Here is a 22,509-nt window from a genome sequence, read left to right on the forward strand (position 1 = left end):
TAGAGCAACCTAGCAGACAAAAGCTCTAAGGAACAACTTAGTGTGAAGCATTTTTAGGATTTTTCAAGAATATAATTTACAATTCTAAAATTTAGCCCACTCCTCAAAGACCTGAATAGTCATGGTTTTCTGATACTAAACAAAATGGTTCCATGCTTTGACCTGATACTATGCCACTAATTAGAACCCTGCCTTGAGAACTAACATTTTTTTTAACATATATTTTTTTGAACATTTTTTTTTAAAACACACAAAGAACCAAGTGTCTTAAAGTTCAATTACCATTACTTAGAATTACCATTACTTAGAACCAGAAAGAACATTTCAGGTCTACATATTCTACTCCTGAGTGAGCTGCTATCCTTAAAAGTAAAAGAAAAACATCTGTAGTTACCTAGGTTTTAATTAAAGTCTCCATTCTTAACTTCATTTTTAGTTGAAGAACAAATTACTACTACATGAAAATTTGGATTACAACAAACTTCCTGCTGGTTAGTGATGGAAAAATACCATTAAAGATTAACTCTATGAAAATGCCTGCGAGCTTCTGGCCTGAGCGTGGCACCCTGAAGCCCAACATTACCAAGAAACACAGTGTTCAAAGACCTGACTATGGACACCTTGCTTTAATTAACTGACATTAGCATTTTATCGAGAATTTAAAAGTTAATTAATCTGACCACAGAACCTAAAGATAAAGATTCTTAATACATGTTAACACTGGCAGAGAGGGATTGGGAATGAGATTAATACAAACCAAAGGCTATATAAACCCAACTTGCAATACTATTTCATGGCAAGGCAACTAAGTGGTAGGAAAAAAAAAGTTTCATTGCAAGCAATCATTTACCACCATCAGAGAAATATCTACGTGTACTAAAAATATGTATGTGTAAATTTCTTGGATTGCCACAACAATAATATAAATCAATTTCTCTTATGAATATTGAATATGAAAGCTCAATACAATTTAGCACATTAAATAGAACTCAAAAGAATGACTGTTGGTGGTTTCTAGGGGTTGAGCGTGGCCTCTGACGGACAGTCAGCAAGGAAACTGAGATGTAGGCCCTACAACCACAAGCTACGAATTCTGTCAATGACCTGAATAAGGTTGGAAGTGGATTCTTCCCAGAGTTTTCAGATGAGAACTCAGCCTGGATGACATCTAAATTTTAACCTTTGAGAACCTGAACAAAGAAAGAACCCAGTCACACTGTACCTAGACTTCTGATCTACAGAACGCTCTACTAATAAATTGGGGTTGTTTTTGCCTATTAAATTAATGGGCATTTGTTATATGGTGATGGAAGACTAATGGAGAGGACCCAAAAACAGATCCTTGTATAAACAGGAAGATAATACACTCATATGGCAAAAGCGGAATCACAATTCGGTGGGAAAAATGGTAATTTGTTTAATAACTCGAGAATAAATGGTCATCCATCTTGAAAACAAGAATGCTAAATCCCGGGTCTGGCCCAGTGGCTCAGGCGGTTGGAGCTCTGTGCTCCTAACTCCGAAGGCTGCTGGTTCGATTCCCACATGGGCCAGTGGGCTCTCAACCAGAAGCCTGCTGGTTAAATTCCTTGAGTCCCGCAAGGGGTGGTGGGCAGAGCCCCCTGCAACTAAGATTGAACATGGCACCTTGAGCTGAGCTCCCGCTGAGCTCCCGGATGGCTCAGTTGGCTGGAGCACAGGCTGTCAACCACAAGGTTGCCAGTTCGATTCCTCGAGTCCTGCAAGGGATGGTGGGCTGAGCCCCCTGCTATTAGCAACGGCAACCGGACCTGGAGCTGAGCTGCGCCCTCCACAACTAAGACTGAAAGGACAACAACCTGAAGCTGAACAGCACCCTCCACAACTAAGATTGAAAGGACAACAACTTGACTTGGAAAAAAGTTCTGGAAGTACACACTGTTCCCCAATAAAAGTCCTGTTCCCCTTCCCCAATAAAATCTTAAAAAAAAAAAAAAGAATGCTAAATCCCTACTTTATACCACATTAAAAAGATTTTCTATTAAAATATTTTAATGAATTTTAAAATGTAATTAATTCTTAATTAAAAACAAATCTCTAGATAGATTAAAAACTTAAATGCAAAAATTAGAGTAAACTTACTAGAAGATTTAGAATATTTTTGTTATTGTTACCTGAGCAAAACTTTCCTAAGCAAGAGAGGTTAGAAAACACAAATAATTTAACAATTTATTTATCTATCATCTATCTCACATAGCAACAGTCATAAATACAATTGAGAGACAATTGCAGTACATAATGACTGGCAAACTCTTAATATTTCTACTATCCAAAGCATTCATACAAGTTTATTAAGAAAAATAAAGAGCCCAATAATATTGGGGAAAGAATATGAATAAGCAATTCTCAGGAGAGGAAATTCAAAGGGCCAGAAAAAGGGACACTCAACCGCACTAGTCACTAGAGAGTTGCAAGTTAAAAGCTATCATGAAGATACTGCTTTTACCCATTCTACTGATAAAATCTAAATGATTAGTTATAGTCAGTGTTGGCGAGGATGGGGAGAAACAAACCTTCTGAGAATTGCTACAATCTTTCCCCCACCAAAAAAAATTTAACAGTATTTATTAAGATTAAAAATACATATAACTATTGACACAGCAATTCCACATTGGAGAGTCTTACCTATAGATGAAGGTATATGTACGAGAATGCATAGAAATATCACAGAAGTCCTTCAATTGGAGAATAGCTGACTATATTGTAATATATCCATAGTATGAAATATTATGCATCTACTAAAAAATGACATATCTCCATACATTGACCTGGACTAATGCCCATTATGTATTGTAAGCAAACAAAAAAAAGTGCAAATGACAGAGAAATATAAATATAATGATCCAACTTTTGTAAAAATGAATGAGGAACAGACCAAAATGACTGATCTGGGTTAAAAGAATAGCGAAAGTGACAACTTGGATACAGTTTAAGTTTCACTTTGGTTTACTACCTAACCAGTAAACAGGATTTGCAAAGACATGCACAAGATCGAGTATGGGCACGAATGGGCACAGCTTCCATCACCTCCCCAGTTCTTCAAGAAGTTATGACCATTTAGTAGTTTTGTCAGCTGTGATGAATGAGGACCCAGCCAGATCACAAGATCCCCTGCTTCTTCAAATTCTTAGGCTAGAAGAGGGGCACATCAGCAAACAAGGGTCCACCGATTAGTAAGCAAGGACTGTCTTGCTGTACTATAGTGTCACAGGTCTGGGCCTATTTCTTATTGCATTGTTAAATCTGTAATTGGCTTGGCCGTGGCTTATTCACTTAATAACACAAAACGCCTTGGATGTACGTTTATATACATTTGCTAAGACATGGATAAAAGTAGAGGGTAATTCACATGAGGCTATGAATATTGGTTATCTCAAGGTCGGAATAAACAGGGAATAGGCAATTAAGTTTGTTACAATGAACATGTATTGATTTATAATTTCTAAAAACTGACTTTCAAGGTTTTGAAGGAAGAAGTTGTAATTAGTAGGCACTCACTCACAGAAGCTGAAAAAAACCCATAATTAAAGTCCTAAAATCTACAAGCTATCAATTTAGGCATAAAATCAATTAAGATCAGAAATAAAGAAACATAAACCAAGCATTGCTTAGAAAATAAGTACTAACACTTCTATAATAATTACCGCTTACAAAATACACTTCACATATGTCATTTAATTTAATCTTCACAACTTGGTATGAAGTGTCACTTCCAAGTGTCAGAGTGAGAAACAAAAGGTCAAAGACATTTTGCAACTCAAGGCATGCAAGTTTGACTCCAAAGTCATGCCTTTCCAAGTATACAATTTTGTTTATATACAAAATTTAAAATAATCAAATACGATTGTTTAAAACTAGATTATTTCTAATTACATTTTTTCTAGAAGATATATTTTCTAGAAGATATCCTTCAATAACAGAGTGTCCTAAAACAACATATCATACTATGTTCCTTCTTGTACACAAATGTACTTGAAAAGCAGGCACTTCTCAAGAACTCTGTTTTCCTTAATGAATGAGTAATGGAAAATTTGTAGCAGGGCAGATTATCAAAGGTAAATACAGGCTAATGAATTCCCTTGGACCCAGTTAGTATTCAAAAATTTCTGAGGTCATCACCAGCCAACAAACAACTTCAAACATACATATGAGCTCACTTGTCTAAAACAGAAAAACATTCTTATGTATGGTCATTTCAAGATGCTCTGTTTGTGGCTGTCAAATACCAGCATGAATCGGAATGTCCTGAGCCACACCTCCGAGTTTCTGAGTAAGAAGGTCTGGGGTGGGTCTCAAGAATCTGTATTTCTTTCCTTTTTAAAAAAAATTTTTTTTTCAGTTAGTTGACATTCAGTATTACTTTATATTAATTTTACATGTACAGTATAGAGGTTAGACATTTATATAATTTATGCAGTGATTCCCTGATTAGCTTAATACCCACCTGTTACTATACATAGTTGTTGCAACATTATTGACTACGTTCTCTATGCTGTAAGCATCTGCATTTCTAACAAGTTTCTAGGTAGTGCTCAAGCTGCTAGTCCTGGGAACACACTTTGAGAACCACTGCTCTCTGCTAAGTAACTTTATTGCAATACGTAAAGTTGAAATTAAAAGTAAACAGTTAATTAGGTATCACTCCTGTTATTGGGAAGTCCCACTGCCTGAGTATATAGACCAAAGCTATGTGTACCAATGACTTGACAGCCAATACAAGCGGACCTTCTCAGCTAAGGTCAGAATTAGCTAAAATAGCAAAAGTCTAGTTCATACAGAAATTTCCAGGAGTCGTGATGAGGCCTTTGGGATTGTTTCTTTCTGCAGATTTAATCCAGTTACAGTCAGTTTCAATCAACATTTCTAAAAACTCAGCAAGGGAGAACAATGGGTCCTGGCCTTGACAGACTTATAACCTTCTTCTCAACCAAGATGAGAGAGTACTAAGAAAACAGCAAAGTTCTTGTATGCCCCAAACCTTGGAAGAAAGAAAAGTTATCTATCACGGTCAATACAAATACAGAGAAATGTTATAGCTATAAGATAAGAAATGTTTCACAGTAGAAGCAACCTATGAAAGTCTCCTTGACGTCTACCTCACAGGTAGCCCTCCCTGAAGAACAGTGAGCCCTGATAAAACTTAGGCTCGTTCCAATCTGAGTTGTCTCTGACCTACTTGTCTCACTCTCTAAGAGGCTTATTATCTCAAGGAGACCGATTCCTTATCTGACAGGTAATAAGCAATATGGTGGCAGTGAGATCATTTGATATCTTTGCTGGTTTCGTCACTGCATCAGGTGCCAAAACGAAGTGTTGGCACGGCTCCCTTACTAATTATTATCCTGCTCTCTATAAAAGGAGAAAGCATTTTGTTTTTTAACCCCACATAATCTTTGGAAAATAAAATATAAAGTTATAAACGTGACTAACATAGGCTTTGGTGATGACCAGGGTGAATTTATATAGTGAGATCTTGAATGATAAAGTCACATATCCTCAGTGATCTCCACTGCATGGGAGGAATCAGATTTGCCAAATAAAGTACATCTTAAAGCTCCGTGTGCTAATTAATATTTTCTTTAATTGAACTTCTTGAACTAAATCCCCAGTTAGAAGTACATACTCTGCATTTCAGGTATAAAGAGGCCAGGCAAGGGTAACACAATACCAAAAATACTGAAGTAAAATTACTACTTGTGATAATTGGTGATTATTATCGTCGGAGGAAGTGCTATATAGGTATATAAAAAACTAAGTTATATATCTTTCACTTTTACCACTAACAAAGGATACTTTATGATAGTTATGTCATTTTTAGGACCCTAAATGGGAAAAGGTCAACTCTCATCAAGCACGTAGCCCTTATGTATCTTTTTAAAAAGTGTGCTTAACCCAAGCTCACTCAGTCACAATTCATTCAACAAGCATGACCTGAAAACCAAACACTATTGTTGATGCTGGGGAGACAGAAACCAAAGACCCTGTTCTACATCACAGAAAGCAGCTTCTAACTCAGACCGAGGGAAGGTACTCTCCTCAGCAATGAAGGACATGTTACAAGTATATCACTACTGATTAAGAGTCAAATTAGAATTTTCAAGTATAACATGCTTGTTTTGAAAGGAGACAGAGGCATAAAACACGACTGTGGTATCTAGATGCATCGTTTTATACTGGAAAAGTTACCCATTCTTCATGTTTCCCAACGTACATTAAATATAAAGAGATTCTTCAATTTTCTTATGTGAGAATAAAGTGGATAGATAGATAGATAGATAGATAGATAGATAGATAGATAGATATCCATTCAGACACTGAAAACTTTATTACTGGAGAAGGTCCAAGAAGGTGGATTAGGTAATTGCTATGTCTACTGCATCCCAGGATCACACCAAAATTACAAATAAATTATAGAACAATCAACCTCAAGAAACATCCGTACTAGCTGAACAGAACCCATATAACTAAGGATATAAAGAAGAGGCCACATCAAGACTGAAACAAAAACAAACACAAACACACACACACACACACCCCCACACACACACACACACAAACCCTTTATTACCTATCTTCTTCAATATATCTCAGCTTTTTGTTAAAGTGACCACACATCCAAATGAGTTACCTTTTGCTCATGCTTAGGCTCAAAACTGACTTAAGCAGGCAAAAGGCAGGAAAAATGTTACAGTTGTATGCATGTCTCTCTATGTTACTGGAAACTAAAAAAAAAAAAAAAAAAAAATCTCAGCCATACTCATGGTGAGTCCCCAATCAATATGCCTTAGTCTATTCTTAAAGCTGAAAAGACATAAACATATATTAAAATGCTAATGATAGCAATCTTTAATACTATGTTTTGGCATTGGTAATCCTAGATACTTCAAAAATATGCTACTGTAATGACAGAAAAACATGTTTTTCAGAATTGGTGACTCAACTCTAATAAACACTATTAATTCAATAAACCTAAGATCATAACAATATCATTCATTTAAAAAGACATGCCAAGTTCTGTACTGGGGATAAATATACATTAATTTTAAACCTTACAACAAATACATATTATTACCCCCACTTAAGGATGAAAAAAAGTGAGGTTCAGAGTGATTGAAAAACTCAGTGACATACATTGGTAAATGATTACCCAGGCCTGATACAAATACCTGATGCAGCGAGAGCCTCTGCAGCTAGTAGAAGACTCTGATATAGGGCACAGACACTTGGGCAATAAGTTGGCAGGAGGTACACAGCCCTGGCAGCCTACCAAGGAATGTGAGGGTTGAGAGAAAAAAATAGGACTAGCGAAACATCTGCACTTAAGTAATTTACGGGGGAAATACTACAGGCATACTTCATTTGTTAAAATTAACACACTCAAATATTTTTATTTATTTAATTTTAAAGCATCCATTAGATGCATTCAGTGCAAAGCTCTGTACCTGAATTTGAAATATGATTCTATAAAAATAAAATTTCCTTTTAAAGAAATGATTCACTTTTAACCAATATCATGACTTCAATATCATCTGACCCTACAGGGACTTATAAGCAACTGACCTATAAGAATTTTTCACTGTCCCTCCTTCTTGCATGGCCTCACTTCCCTGCTCATTTTAAATTTTATACTCAACACTGTTATCAATGCTTTGTATCTTCTCTCTACCGCTTAACTCCTCTCTCACTTCTCTCTTGGCAAAGCCCTTACCCTAGTTACATTCAAATCAGTTATATATGTAAATCCCTATATATGCTGCTCCGATACCTACAGGTTGAAAGTGCCTAGTGAGAAACAGAGAACGTGTATGACTAGCGTCACTTTAAATTACTGACCATGAATCACAAGCTGGCCATACATGCCAACTGCAATCAAACATTTCTAGTCTCTTTACTTTCCCATTTTAATAGACAACTGTTTCATACCTTCTCCTCCAACTTTTCCTATCTCCCTCCCAAATTTCTTCCTGCTGATGACCTTGTTTCTATTTCACCGAGAAAACCAAAACCATGAAAAGAGAACTTCTACAGGTTCCAACCAAGTAACTGCCCTCTAGCTCACACCTCTTCCCCAAACTCCAGACTCATATATCTGACTGCCAATTCGGCAGCCCAGTGCCAAAAGGTAACACATGCAAATCTGAGATCCTGATTCTCCCCCCAAAACTTGCTTCCTCCCCACCCCCAGATAGCCCTGTCAGTTCATGGCAGCTTCATTCTTCTAGATCCTCAGCCCAAAAGCCTTTGAGTCATCCTGGGGTCCCGTCTTCCCTCAAAACCCATACACAGCCAGCAAGTTCTGTTGGTCCTACCTTTAAAATATATAGAGAATCTCGCATCTTAGCATCCCCTCCACCAGGATCACCCTAGTCCAATACTATACCTAGTCCTGTTAAAACCTAAGTTAGATCCTGACATTTCCACAGTTTAAAACTTGAAAGGCTCTCACCTTAATTATAATAAGTGTCACAGGTACCTGCCTCCCAAAGACTTCTCCAATCTATTACTCCTCCCCTCCGTCATCTCAGCACTCCCTAGTCTCTGTCCCTGTTTTCATTTTTCACAGAACTCTTAAGTCACTTTCTAACTACATATAATATTTTTATATTTTTGCTCTTGTCTCCCCACTCCACCACAAGAGGAATTTCAATCTCTTTTATTTACTGATACAGCCTAGGCCTAAAACAGTATCAGGCCCAGAGTAGACTTTCAGTATATATTTGGGGAATGAACATATGAAAGAATGAATAAAATAACACTTCTCTTACATGCAGTAAAGACCAGAATACCTGTCCAAGTCTCATGTACACTGGATCTAGAAGTGATATAAGCTGTTATTTCATGTTATCTCATTACAGCTTTTATTACACATGCTAAAGTTATTAAAGTTCTTATTAAGAGCTACAGCATGTAACCCTAAAATGGCCACTAACAAGACTGCAACAGGAACACAAAGGGAAACAAAACAAGGGAAACAAAACAAGTAGAGTCTACTTTTAAAAATAGACGAGGTCCTTGAATTTCATTGCTCTAAACCTCTGGGGAGGAAGTTCTTCTGAGAAACCTATTTTTTTTCAGAAAGTTTGAAGTTCATCTCTTTAAGCACCAAAACAATTTCATCTAGGACGGAAATCATTATGTGTTCTCAATTTTCCTATATTTTACACAGAATTTCCAACACATTTTCTTCTCTGAGAATTCAGCACCGATGCTTAAGCACCTATTATTACAAAGTGTTCTGTACAGTGATGCCTTAAGGGTCTTCAGAGCATATCCATAGGGTTTTGTTCAGTAGCTGAAGACCACCTTGTTTTAAATGCTTGTGTCTAATTTTGTAGGTTTGTTTCTCTCTTGGATGCCCAAATATCTGCTTTTATCACGTCTTAACCCATACTTCCAACTATCTTAGAATAATAAACATAAATAAATTGAATTAACGACCTCAATGGTTTTCAAGGAGAATATAGAAACTTAACAAGAATTACTTAGTGAAACCAATTCTCACTGTTCAGAGATCTATTTTCCTTGTATCTGTTTAATAAAATAGGTACCAAAAGGCTATCATGTGTCAACCAGGCAATTTTCCAGGCACTACAACCAAAACAATGAAGGGTCCTATGTAAACATCACGGTTCTTGCCTTCAAAGCACCCACAGTCCAGTAGAGGAACAGGCAAGAACTTCATGAGATTCCCTCACTACTTGAAATTCTTCAGAGGTTAATCCTCATGAGGCAGACTCTGACATGTTTATGGCCAGATTTCAGAGCAGCGAACACTAAGACATCAAAACACTAACCAACAGATAAACAAGTAAATCCTGAAATGAAACTAGCCCCCAGGTAAGTGCTCATTTTGAAAACTGAAGCCAAAACATCTTTTTAAACTTGCAGAACACAAATTTCCTGGTGTGCTATGTTTACTCACTCATACAAAGGAGGGCAAACTCTAGCTCTGTGTGAAAAGCAGTGTGTGTGTGTGTGTGTGTGTGTGTGTGTGTGTGTGTGAGAAACATGATAAACACATTGATTGTGAATCCAAAGATGTGCTTTAAAAGATTAGAAAAATGAAGGGGAATGAACTATAATTATTTAATATCTCCTTCTCCTACAAAACCATCTTGTTCACTGTTTTCACCAGTAACTAGACAATGCCTGGCACATGAATATTTTTAAATGATTCAATGAACAGTCAGGTTCGTGGTGGTATACAATACATCCTCGGAATGAGTACTCTTCAAACAAAAAAATCTCAAGAGGATAAAGGCCAAACAATCAACAAGTGTGCAACAAGTATTGTGGAAAGATAGAGTGGGGTCCTTTGGCTGGGATTCTACTTGGTCAATTCCATCTTGACCTTTGAAATCCAAGATAGCCCAAAGCCAACTACCTTTGCCAGAGAAAATGATGATATTTGTCTTCAGACTGTTGATGACTTAGGTTATATTAAATCAGTGGTCCTCAACTGGAGGGAAATTTGCCTAAATGGCAGCTATTCTTACTATTATGAGAGTACTTATTAATCATTTGATGCCAACATTTCTGCCAGGTAAGAAACGCATTTTAAAGATAAGACTTAGCAACTTAAATAGAAAATTCAAAATTTTTAAACTAGAAAAAAATCTTATATATCCAATTAAATCCTTCATTTTCTATATACACACTAAAAAATGAGGTTTAGAGATATGCCAAACAGCACACATCAAGTTAGTGGCACCTCCCATAAAATAATCCAGCTGTTCTCTTCACTCCTACTTTATTACTCATACATACCGGTATATAGGTAGCTTTTTATTAATTCCTAAACTACATCATTATTTATGAATGTATCATAAATTACTTAAGTCAATTTGAATACAAGATTTTATGCCTGCTAAAATTTTATGATAGCATGCTTAGAACTATAAAATAACTAAGATTTATTCAGATAAAAATTTCACAGCTAATTTGTAGGATCTGTCCTCCTGTTTCAGTTTCATCGTAACAAGCCCTACTCATAATGGCCTACTTTTTACATTGATACTTTATAAAAGCAACATTAGAAAGTATTCATTTCTGGCTTAAATATTTACAAGAAGAGCATACTTGGGAAAAGAACATGAACAAACCCACAGAGCTGACAAACTGCAAATAAATAGAAAAAAACATTTTCAACTTCAATAGTAACCAAAGAAAAGTAATTAAAGCAGAATTAGTTTTTTTGTTTTTGTTTTGTTTTGTTTTGCTTGAAATGTAGCAGAGTTTCTTTATTCATAAGGCTCAATGAAGACAGGCTTTCATATAGTGCTGGGGAAGTCTAGTTTGCTTTTACTATTCTGGAACCAAAGGTAATATGGCTTGAAAATGTCATTCTCTTTGGCTCTGAGTAGAAAGATGACCAATTCAGCATTGGAAAAAGCACTAACCCAGATGTCCAGAAAAGGAGACATTGTTAAACTGTGTTATATCTAAATGGAAATAATATAGCTATTAAAAATGATTTTAAATGAATTTTATGAGCAAGAAAATGCTTCAAGTTTTAAACGATGATTTTGACCTATATATAAGTATGATCTCAACTAGAATATACGAGTATATATAGAGGGTGACAAAAAAATGTACACATTTTAAGAAAGGAAAAAACTGTATTAAAATTGTAATACTCAACATATAGATAACAAAAGATGAATACAAGTCATGTGTATACATTTTTTGGCACCCTCGGTATATATACATATATATATATAAACTATCTGTATTTATGTAAATTTGGAATAAGCCATTTTAAAAACATTAACATTGGCTATTTTAGATAGTATTTTAAAAGATAATTTATATTTTTAAGTATCTTTTGTAACTGTCCATATTTTTTACTATGAACATATATACATTTACTTTATAATTAGAAAACAGATCTTTGTTTCAATTAAAAACTATTCCAAAACTCTAATGTCTGAACTTTATTTAATCATGAAACCTATGCTTATGGAAGAGAAAAGCATACAGAGAAGTTAATGCACTGCTTCTACATTTAAGATGCGGGGAACAGATACAATCCTTTGTTTTCAGTTTGTTTTAAGAACAATTATAAAATGCAAGACAAGTCTGCTGCCTCAACACTGAAAAAGAACATCCATATCCAAATCCACAAGCGTGTGTATGTACTAACAATATACTCGATATTATATAAAAGAACACAAGAAAAATACAATTTATAAGCTTCATCATAAAGGCGAATGTGTGTGTCCCTGCCCAAAAGTCTTGAATGCCATTAAAAATGTTGCAAAGCCAATTATAGCATTCTGATCTCTTTTGCACAAAAGACGATTACTAAAAATATCTCATTGATATGGCTGGTTAAATTGTAAGAGATAGCTTACTTAAATGCCCAGATAGTTTTGGGTGATTGTCCTCTTTATGAAAAGTAGGTGTGAAATCGAACGACATGCTGCAAAAGGAAGTTCAGATACTCGTTGCAATAAAATGTCTTATATACGGCATATACATTTCTGAATATCAACATAATCTCAAAAACAAGTCTGTTATACTTTTTGAATTTCACCTTCATGGCTCTTTATATGAGAAAATTAAAGTCAGTGGTGGGAAGAAAACCACTTGGAGGTCAGAAGTCTCTCAACTCCTTCTTAAGAAGCTGTTTCAAGATTCTTTGTGCTGATTCCTAATATCTTCATAACATGACCAATCTACAGTATCCTGAAATGACCATGTTTAATATCACGAGGGTCTGATAGCATAAAGAGATGTAGCAAATAAAATTACCAGCAATAAATGACTTAATCTGAGTTGATGAAATCCAAAGTATATTATAAGACTATAGTCTAGGTTGTATACAGACTCACTATGAAAATACTTTTATGCTTGGACTCCAACTTTATATAGAATTAATTAATTACAAATTTAACAATCACAGTGGGAGTCTAGGCTATTTCATTCCCTACCTCTACAAAGAGGCTCAGGACCTCTAATAAGAAAACTCGATTCCCTAGGCACAAACTCTCTACTGAGAGTCATAAAGATTCATATTTGCTTCCTTTAATCAACCTCCAAGAATATACCCAAGAGCAAATGATGGGGGAAAATGTCCCCCTCTTTTTCCCTTATAAAACACTTTAAAAATGTTTAGTTTAATTGTGTTTTGAAAGGGAATTTGTTGCCTGGAAGTAAATAATAACATAAAACCAGCCAACACAGATCTTTAAGTATTAAATATTATCTTTTTGGACTGTTTTCTAAGTTTTATGTCTCAAATGAAGGGCTTTTGACACCAGCTCAGTGATAACACAGAGGTATTTGAGATGACATACAGCAAAGTCAATGGAATTGTCTTTCCTGGAGGCCTTTTAAAACAGACCAGGCACCTGCCCGCCAAAACCAGGTGACTATGCCCTGCTTGTTTTCTCAAACTAACACAGATCAGAATTACCTGGAGAGCTTGTGAAAACACAAGCTTCCACCCCCTACACACATAAACATACATAAACACACACACACACACACACACACACACACACACCCTCAGTTTCTGATTCAATAGGTGCTGTGGGGCCTGAGAATTTGCATTTCTAACAAGTTCAAGTGATACGCCTGGTCTGTGGACCAGACTTTGAAAACAATTGATCTAGGCACCTCAAATGTGCTCTGGAAAGACTTATTTTCAATTTCTAAATCTATTTTCTCCATTAATTCATTATCATTGAATAGTATTTTTATGCAACTAATCATTTCTCTACCAGTGGATATAAACAATATATTATATTGTTTAAATAATTAGTGAAACTTTTTTATACACCAGAAATAGGGGAATTATTTTCTGGATGAGTAACCACAGAAACTTTTTAAAAAGAGATTTTATGTGTGTGTGTGTGTGTGTGTGTGTGTGTGTGTGTGTGTGTAACATGCTTAAAAGAATGAAGAATAGTAAAAAAAATAATAATAAACAGGGAAGTGGAGTTATTTGTATCTAAAATAGAAACAATTTAGCTGCTGAATGATATTATATATATTTATAAAGCTAAAGGTTAAATCATTTGACTACATGAGATGTTTTCTAAAGTGCCTGTGAAAAGTACTAACCTGAGCTATAAGTATGAATCAAATAAACACATCAAAAACTACAATTATAAAGCACACATCTATTCTTTAAAATATGTGGCATTACTGGATATATGATGAAGGCAGATAGGCACTACTTCAGTTGAACTACGAAAAAGGTATTTCAGTATAATAGATGAGAGGTTTATCAATTTCTAAAAACTACTTAAAGATTCACTTCTGGAAGCATTTGTGTGACTTAAAATGTTATTCATATTCCACAGAAAAGTATTATTTTACAATAGCTAAAAATGACTTCATCATATGACAATACAATGGAAGCATAGATTATATATGTCAATTACAATTACTGAAATTGTCTCAACACTCATATTTAAAATTGTCCCAAAGCCTGAAAGTTAAGTATTACTAAGTATAGTGTATAAACACCAATAAGGGACAGGTGAAAGCTGTAAATTGTATTAAAAAGACATCGATGGTGTTCACTGGAATTATAGATTCATGATAAACCGTCAATTCCAATAGTTATTCATGTTACCCACCCTCCAAATGACATTCATTTTGAACAAGAAGAGATAATATAATCTGCTGATTTTAAAATAGCAACAAATGCATCTGCAACCAGAACACAAGCTCTAAGAAGTTCAAGTGACACTGACGCTCGGGTTCAGTCAGCCATTTACCACAAGCTCTTAGCCTCTGAGCCTCAGTTTTCACATCTGCAATCGGAAATACCACTACTTACCTCATCCAGTTCTATAAAGAGGTTTATTAAATAATGCACTGTACATACATGCTGAAAGTGCTCAATAACTTCACTCTCTCAACTAATGTTTGTTGAGCTCTTATATGCCAGGCGTTGTTAGAGATAAGAGAGAGAAATCAGGGAACAAAACAGACAAAAATCTCTGCCTTCTTGGAACCTGCCTTCTAGTGTTCATTTATTTTAGTTTGTCTTAGGCTCAGTGCTAGGTACTTTGAAAATGAATAAAAGTACCCAGGACAGGTCAAAATATTCAGTTCAACAAAAAGATATCATGAGGGTAATCATGCAGTATATAAATTTAGGGGAATAGAAAGTCCAATGAGGAGGCATGACATGAGGTTGGAAGATGAAAAGGGAGGAGAAGGTAGGCTTACCAGAAGAGAGAACATTTTAAATGGGCCTTGAGAAATGTCTAGAATCTGACAGGAGAGATTTGTAGATTTTAGAAAAGGAAATATTATGAATATAGGCAAGGAGGCTGGAAATCCCTACGCGCATTTATGCATCACTGAGTAGTTCAATATGGCTGGAGTTTCAAGTACAAATAAAGGAGTGATGGGAAATTAAGATGGAAACTGATGTTAGGACTATATAAGTCCTTACTTACTAAGATGCAGAATTTACACTCAGTTTGAAGGAAGTGGGAAATCATCCGGATATTTGAGTACGCAGGATATGATGTGGCTATTTAAAGGATTTCTTTGTAAGAAGTATGAAAGACACATTGGAATGGGGGAGAAAAGGCAGGGAGCTAGACTGGGAAAACTGAGTGATGTACTTCAGAATAGTTTACCAGTAACCTAACAAGGGGTGGGATCATTAGAGATTTCCAAAGGCATCTCCGATGTACCTCTGCGACAACAGCAACACCAACTGCTGCAAAGGCAACACTTGCAACCACCTGTTGGGAGCCACGTACCCTAGTCTCCACTTGGCTCCACACCTCCTGCGCTGGCACCAGTCCTGGCCACTGCCCGTTACCAATACTGCCTCCTTAATAGTACGTATCTTACCCACACATTCTTGTCGTCACCCCTTCCATCCTGACCAGGACCACAGTGGAGTAGGCAAAATAATATGTGACAAATTGGGCATTGGAGACCGCTATAACCCCCTTCTTTTACACTGGCCTGGCTCAAGTAATGTGTGAGTGTTTGGGAGAGGAAAGCCAGTTTAGGACTCAGAGTTAAAAATGACTTGCCCTACTGAAAGCATTTCACTTTTCTATCATTCCTTGGTTTAGAATTCTAAAAGCATAACAAATGCTTAGATTCAGGTTTTTTTCTAATATGGCAAAGTAGAAATATTGATTTGTTGGTTAAGGATATCACTGGTAAATAGAGAGAATCTTGGTGATAAAACATGGGAATACCTCTCTAAGAACAAGTTTAGTGAAGAACAAAGGATATTATAACTAAGATTTTTAACCATAACCTTCAATATATAATAACAATATATTGAAGGTTATGGTCTGTAAGGGGAATGAAATTTTAAAAAAGAGTGCTACGTAATTATGAGTACTCTAAGTTAAAGAAAAATATTTCACACCATTTAATAATTTAAAACTGATTTTCACCTTCCTTCTCATAACCAAGATATTATAATGTTTAATTACTTATCCTACATAAAGGGTTAAAATTTTGTAAGTTCGTTTTGCTAACAGAAATGTAGTTGTACCCACCTTCCTCATTGGGAAAGGCCTTAAATGGAATAAGCAGATTTTAGAAAAATAAATTAAGGAAGATTTAATTAAGGCCTATCAGCATGAGACCCTAGCAGATATGATCTACAGGAAATAAAAAGGAATGAAGCTCCAAATAGGCCAACACTGATTATTTCAGAAAACAGGTGGGGGCAGAAGAGTGACTGCGACTAGATTTAGCTTTATCTGGTGATTTCCTTTATAAATCAAATGTTCTCACCAGCAAATATAATTCAGAAACAATGACACCTGACCTGGAATTACACACGAGACTGCTCTTCAGTCTAGGACAAATTGGTTCATTAGGATAGTGAAATTTTTTCCTGATAACTTAAATATATTTACTGCAGAAATTTTAGAAACTACAGATGAATACCATGAGAATAATGGAAATCATATATACTCTCACCACCCAAACATAAGTACTATTAACATTTGGTTTATTCTCCACCAATAAAGTAGTTTCTGCACATAATCATTAGATTTTTCTTCAAAAGGAGGACATCGTTTTGTAACTTACTTTCTTCCATTCCTCACATCATTAACATTTTTCCATATCATTAAATAGTCTTCCTAACAACCTCACACATTTTGATTTGCTTTCCATGTTTGTTAATGTGATGTGTGAAAATATGGTAATTTATTGCATTGCTGAGTCTTTTCCATTAGGAGGTGAACATCCCTGTGCCCCCAACCTTAGAAAAGTCAAGACTGTTTTTCCTTTGTGAATTGCCCATTTATGTCTATTTTTCATCAGGGGTCATTTTCTATAGGAGTGTTTAGCAATCTCTCACTGCTTTTTATAATACCTTTTGAAAGGGGTATATTGGCATATTAAATATAAAGTCTATTGTTTAAATTTTGGTTATGGTATTTCTTGTTGATATTTTTCAATGGTATTTTTGCAATCATAAAATTAATAGTTGCTGTAGAAGATTTGGGAACGTCAAAAAAATATTAAAAATATAAAGTTATAACTACAACCTAGACATCCATTTTTCTTTGCATGTGATTTTTCTGTGGTTAGGTCTATTGGTCCAAACAGGAACTTGAATGCAAATAGGAAGTGCAACAGTCGTGTTTAATGTTCAACATTTGTTAATTTAGAACAACACGTGATACATAGTAAGAGCTTATATATTTACTGAGTAAATGATATTTTATATATATTTATATTTCAAAATTATGTTCTACACGTTCAAAATAATACAGTATTAAATCTTGCTTTTTTCACTCAATATACTGCAAGGATCTTTCCAAAATATTTTGGAAACTGAATTTTATCAATATAGATATATAGTACATTAATTTATTTTAAGTTTGCTATTATGGGCTTAACTTTCCTTTTTCCCATATCACAGATAACATTGTAATGAACATATTTATAAATCTTTATATGGAATTCAGATGACTTCCTTAGGATATATTTCTACACCCAGGATTACTGAGTAAAAGGCTACAAACATTTACAAATTTTAGGACATAGCCCCACCTCAGATAATTGTATGAATATACTCTTCATTGAACAGCATAAAAGAGATTCCATTAAGGCCACAACTCAAATTAGTACCACTATTACTTCTTACTCTAATACTGATACTAGTTTCATGAAAGTATTGTTTCTATGTTTCTATGGCTAAAATGATTTCTGACATGAAATAAAACCATCAAAAATAACAGGAAGGGAATAAGGTTTTCAAAAGAATATACTCACAACAAACCTCTTCTAAGTGATAAGGAAAGCCGCTAGGCCGCTATAACTTTTGACCAGGAATAATAACAGCATCCAACACACACATAATTGTTCCAAGATTTAATAAATTGAGTCTCCTTTTCTCAAGCACTGATAAGCTGTAAATTTATCTTCACTGATGCACTGGGTTTTGAGAATCCCTAAGTGATCTTGCCTGTAGCATTTTCTTTGATTTTCCTTCATTAAAAAGACTGACTACATCCAACTAGATCAGACAATAAAACATGGAATGAAGCCTCGAATTTGTGGGCATTTTATTTTTACCTTTTAATTTTAAAATTGATTCTAAGTAGTATTTGTCTAACAATGAGTTATTTCTGTTCTATTATAAATTATAATCAGATTATGAGCATTTCCTTTATTTGACTGACATCAAAATAAATGACATGCTATTCAATTTCTATTTAGTTGCTAAGTAATTGTACTGAAAAGTATTCAGTTTTTGCTGTGCAAAGGACAAACATTCCTGACATCCTGTTTTAGACTGCTTAGATGGTCCATCTTTTTCATACAATTTAACAAATGTTAAAGTAACAGTTACATTATATATATTTTTTAACTCCCTACAACTTTTGAATGTTGTTGAGTTGTTTTCCAACATATACAGGGATCCTCCGCTTTTCAAAACTTGCCAAAGATCTACTTTATTACCTGTTTTTGCTAACAGAAAGAAATTAAAGAGAATTTTCACTTTTATGAAAAAAGGCGAAAGGCAAAAAGAGCATTAAGCTTGTTTTTCAGTAAGCCCTTATAGAGGCAGAGGCACCCCAAACAGAGTGGCCCTGCCAAGCTCCTTCCCAGGGAACCATACTCAGCATCTCAGCATCAGCTTCGAACTGCGTCTGGGAGCATCTGTGCTGTATCTCACTTTATTTTGTGCACCTATTAGCAAGATGTGTCCTAAGGTATCAGAAAAGCCTGAATGCTCGTAATGGTGTTACACTTAGTGTAAAACTGGATATAATTAAGAGTATTTGATATGATTTGTTATTTTGGGGGCTCTAGGAAAGCTCAAAATTTTTCCCATATAAATTAGTGGTAAGTGCTTGTCGCTTTAGCCATTTGGGCTTAGGAAAGGTTTCATTAAGAATGCTCTACTTTTGGATGGTGGGGAAAACCTGTATAGCATCAACCAAAACAAAGAAGCAAGCTAATTGCTCCTCTCAACCACAAGGTTGCCAGTTCGACTCCCACAAGGGAATGTGGGCTGTGCCCCCTGCAACTAACAAAGGCAACTGGACCTAGACCTGAGCTGCGCCCTCCACAACTATGATAGAAAGGACAACAACTTGACTTGGAAAAAGTCCTGTTTCCCAATAAAGTCCTGTTCCCCTTCCCCAATAAAATCTTCGGGGGAAAAAAAAAAAAAAAGAAGAAGCAAGCTCAGGGGTGGCTGGTAGGCTCAATTTGTTAGAGCATGGTGCTGATAACACCAATGTTGACAGTTCGATCCCCACATGGGCCACTGTGAGCTGCGCACTCTTTAAAAAAAAAAAAAAGAAGTCTATTGTCATAAAAAAAAGAGATGAGTTTAATCAGGGGTAGCAGAGGAATTGCAATTTGGGACACACAAACTGCAGCAAGCTCCAAGAAAAATCTGCTTAAGGTTTGGGGTAGGCTGTATTTATGAGAGGGGAGAGTTCAGTTAGTCTTAAAATCAAAACAAATAGAGACCAGCTTTGAAAATTCCTCAAGCAGACAAAACCAGTCCAGTCACACAAACAAAGCTCAATTTAGCCCATTTTTGTGAGTCCAATCTGCCCTGGGCCATTTCTTGTTCATGTCTCTGGAAACAGGATTACAAGCTTATGGTTTTCAGCAAAACTGCCAAGGTTGATATGAAGCAACCCCTGATTAACTCCCTAGTATGTGAGAAAATTCAACATAGTCAGTTTTTTGTAAATCAGGCATTAATGGGAAATCAGACTCTCAGTGCTTAAGTTTTGTTTTCCTGAGGGCACATACTGAGATTTTCCATTTTATAGTTCCATTTTAGATTGAAATTCTTTCACAATACCACTTCATTTTGATTAAAAAAATTATCTCCGTGTAGGCATGTAATATGTATTTGTAATGAGAATAGACAAGAATTCATAAGGAGCAGACGTTGCCTTTTGGGGGAGATTGTTGTGGGGGCTCACGCTGGGGCAGTAAATGAGTTTACTGGGTGACAATGATTATGTGTTACATATTTGCGCTTAACAAGCCAACAAAGATTTTTTTATGATGGTACTCTTCACAGAAATGTGACCCAGCCAGGTTTAAAAATAATTATCTCCTCTGGAATTACTTTTCAGATACAGTACGTAATATTGACGGGTAAGAAGTCAGTCCTTGAGGGTCCATCTTTCAAGGCTGATTCGAATCAGTGGCTGACTGTTTTTCTCCACGCAAAGAACTAGGTGAAAAGAAGCAAGAAGAGACTCTGCTCTTATTTAGATCACATTCTAAATCCCCGAGTTAACATACCCATATGATTAAGACTGGTTTAAATACATCCTTGCTTAAAGGCACAGGGAGCTCAGCCCTCCAGACGGGGGTGGGGGTGGTGTGGGTAACCAGCTAGATGTTTCTCTGCTGTACAAAGAGTGACTATATGTTTTATAATGTAAGATGAAGGATGCCCCAAACGACAATTAAGTTCTGCAAAGTTAGTGCTTGCTGGGAAGAACGCCGGCTTCTTTGCAGTGCTTCCTGAAAAACTATTTCTGAGGGAGCTCCAACACAACTTTTCCTTCTGAAGGAATCAACCCATGGTCTTTCAGCCCCCATCCTCTTCATTACCTCTGAGATAGAGCCAAAATTGCTTTAAACTGCTGGATTTCGAAATGAGAAGACAAAAACAAGGGTGTGTGTGTGTGTGTGTACAGAATTTACCTTTTCACAAAACCTAGCATTCAGAATAGATCAAATTATTCCTCTTTTGAATCAAGTGACTAAAAATGATGTGTTTCTTTCTCTCTCTCTTTATAAGTTCAACAACAGCCGTAAAGTCTAGTTTTGAAGCACGTTATCAAACCTGAGCACAATTATTGGGGGAGGGGGAGAGAAAGAGGGAAAGAGGGAAGAATCAGAGAAAGAGGAAAACAGGGTTGATAGCGAAACAGAAGGCAGGGAAACAGTTAAAAGGGTTCGCTCACTTATCCTTACCAATTTCTCCCTCGGCACACATCACAGCATGACGATCCCGAGTCCCAAGGTGCAAGAGAAGAACCGAGCACAAGAGTGAAGACGGGTTATGCCTCTACGCCAGCCATTTGCCTTGGGGAAAAAAGAAAAGAAAAAAAAAAAAAAAAAAAGAAAAAAAAAACACTTCTCAGACGGCTCCCAAGCTCAGCTGCCTGCGCCGAAGTCGAGCCGGGTTAGAGCCCGCGACCTCGTCTTCCCTTTCTCTCCTCCTTCCTTTCGCTCTCCCGGCTCTGCAGCAGCCGAGGTTCCGCCCGCCGCCCCGCCTCCGGTGACGTCGGGGGGAAGGAGCCTCGGCGCTGCAGGCGGCTGGGCTCCAGCTGTTGGCCACAGCTGTCTGTCTGCCCAGCGCAGAAGTCCCAGTGGTCCAGAGCCTTTCAAGTTCCACCTCTGACTTCCCCATTCCAGTACAGATTGCTTGCACTTGACAGTTTGATTCATTCTTGTTTTGCTGAAATTCTGTTGAACAGTTCACCTATTTACCAAGACTTGAAACACTTGGCAATTATTTTTTGGAGTGTAAAGGGATCAAATCTAAACATTTAAGGTTACTGCTTTATAACTTAGAAAAAGATCACAATTCTGATTTGGTCTTTTTTCTCACTCCTTTTGTTCCCTCCCTCACTCAGTACAAGTGGCTTTGTCCATCCACCTACCAGGCTTTGTTAGCTTAAAATTCACGGCTTTTTAAAAATATGTGTTTTTTCACTCCTAAATACATCCCAACATCTTGTAGGGTCTCTCAAAACTTATGAGAAACTAAGTGCTTTGAGGAAGGGAAAGGCATTTGGTGAAGGCAGAACCAATGGTGGCAATTATTCAGGCCCAAACTTAATAATCACTGGCTGCCAAATTTCATACCACTGAAAAAAATAAAAAATAAAACGAGGAGCAAAAACTTCCACAACACTCCTGTTTTGTACCTCTAGCTTCCAGTTTCTCAAGTGTGTAGCTAGAGTGAAGAAAATTAAATGATCATACAAATGTTTTGCTATGAATGAAGAGCTCAGCAAGACA

General features: G+C 36.1%; 1 protein-coding gene across 3 annotated transcripts in view; it reads right to left on the minus strand.

Annotated features, from left to right (window-relative positions):
* ATP10D (ATPase phospholipid transporting 10D (putative)) overlaps positions 1 to 21,711 on the minus strand; it is a 102,221-nt gene extending 80,510 nt beyond the window's left edge. For 2 of the 3 annotated variants that reach the window (XM_088789884.1, XM_074324640.2), the window contains exon 1: positions 21,457 to 21,595. The gene's annotated coding sequence lies outside the window, so the exon portion shown is untranslated. Of the gene's footprint in view, positions 1 to 21,446 lie in introns of all 3 variants that reach the window. The other variant, XM_088789883.1, reaches the window with a different exon arrangement.
* Positions 21,712 to 22,509: the final 798 nt, after the last annotated feature.

Source organism: Rhinolophus sinicus, chromosome 1 (assembly GCF_057876585.1).
Source record: "Rhinolophus sinicus isolate RSI-liver-muscle chromosome 1, RSI-T2T, whole genome shotgun sequence".
Classification (NCBI taxonomy): domain Eukaryota; kingdom Metazoa; phylum Chordata; class Mammalia; order Chiroptera; family Rhinolophidae; genus Rhinolophus; species Rhinolophus sinicus.